The sequence below is a fragment of the Acipenser ruthenus genome, chromosome 55, assembly GCF_902713425.1.
Source record: "Acipenser ruthenus chromosome 55, fAciRut3.2 maternal haplotype, whole genome shotgun sequence".
Classification (NCBI taxonomy): Eukaryota; Metazoa; Chordata; class Actinopteri; order Acipenseriformes; family Acipenseridae; genus Acipenser; species Acipenser ruthenus.
Window position 1 is genome coordinate 6,188,772 of NC_081243.1, and position 1,467 is coordinate 6,190,238.

General features: G+C 43.1%; 1 non-coding gene across 1 annotated transcript; it reads right to left on the reverse strand.

Moving 5' to 3' along the window:
• Positions 1-363: 363 nt before the first annotated feature.
• On the reverse strand, positions 364-434 carry trnag-gcc (transfer RNA glycine (anticodon GCC)). Its single transcript has one exon. It is a non-coding gene; the product is annotated as a tRNA-Gly (tRNA).
• Positions 435-1,467: the final 1,033 nt, after the last annotated feature.

Sequence of the window (1,467 nt, forward strand, 5' to 3'; positions counted from 1 at the left end):
TTAAGCATACAATCTTTTACAAATGCTCCCTCAGAAAACGACTTTGATGACTTTGCAATTAATTCTGTCACAACGTAACTCGCCTTTACTGCCGCATCACTTTCACATTTTGCTCTTTTAAACATGTTTTGCTGATAATCAAGGCTTCGTTGTAATTCGTCTACTTTTTCCTGCCTGTCAGTTCCTTCTAACTTGCCATACTTTTCTTTATGTTTAGTTTCATAGTGGCGCCTTATATTGAACTCCTTCATCACCGCTATACTTTCTTTACATACCAAGCCGGGGAGATATTTTTTTTTAGTGATTGAAGGCAGGTGCGTGCTGCTGTAATTGTATACATAAAGTAGAAAAGAAAAAGAAGGTTGCACTGGCCGGGAATCGAACCCGGGCCTCCCGCGTGGCAGGCAAGAATTCTACCACTGAACCACCAATGCTCGCGTGACGTTTTAATTACTCCTTATTGGCTAGGTGTTACACAAGCAGACAATTCGGTTTCAATATATTCCATATTACAAGGCCATTGTTAAATTAGTACCAGGTGCAGGGTATTTAAGAGAGGCAGATAGTCTGCCCAGGGCTGCTGAGAGAGAAGGAAGCAGGATAGGTGCTCTGCTTCCGAGCAGTCGGGTGAAGAAAGGTAGTGTAAACCTGTGTGGTTTGTTTCGTGGTGAAGATTTTGTTTTGTGTTCCAGGTAAACAGCTTAGCTGTCCTGATTTATAGTTTAGGTTCCTGTTTGTTTAGTTAGTGCTCGTAAAGAGCTAGGTGTTTATTTTGTGTTTGTATTTTGTTTTGGTGTATTAAAAATAGCGCACCAGCGCTTAAAAAATCCATTCCAGTGTGTTGGGTCTATTTTTAAAGGGGCAACGAACTCGTGTGAGGTGCAATCGTATTACAATATATATATACCCACATATATATTGTAGCGATCTCGGGTTGCCGCAGGTAGGCGCATCACACAGGGCGAGGCAATCCACACACAGGCGGAGGGTGGGTGCGAACCCGGGACCTCTCACACTAAAGCATAGCGCCGATACCGCTGCACAAAAGAGCCAGCTCCATTACAAGGAGCGTTTATCAGGCTTATGTCTGTGTGTGATTACGTCACCTACCAGCCCTACTGCTGCAGCCTTCCCCCGTGCACGCTACACTATACTGTATATGTCGTGGGAAGGCAGTGTTTAAGATAAGCACCTATGCAATAGTCAGCGTGCCCGCAAACAGCCAAGTAAGATCAATTTATGCCCGTGCTCAAATTTGAGGACCACTGCTCTAGGGGTATGTTTTCCTTGGGCGGGTGTCTCTGGCATCCTGTTCCATTTGAAACACAGAGCTGGATACATGTCAAATAGTGTCTTATGTTTTACAGCTTGACAGATCCTGGTTTTCCAACAAAAATATTTAATTTATAGTCTGTTTTTTTAAGTAGCTGATCCAGTTATAAAAGTATCCCTCTTTAACTTGGATTG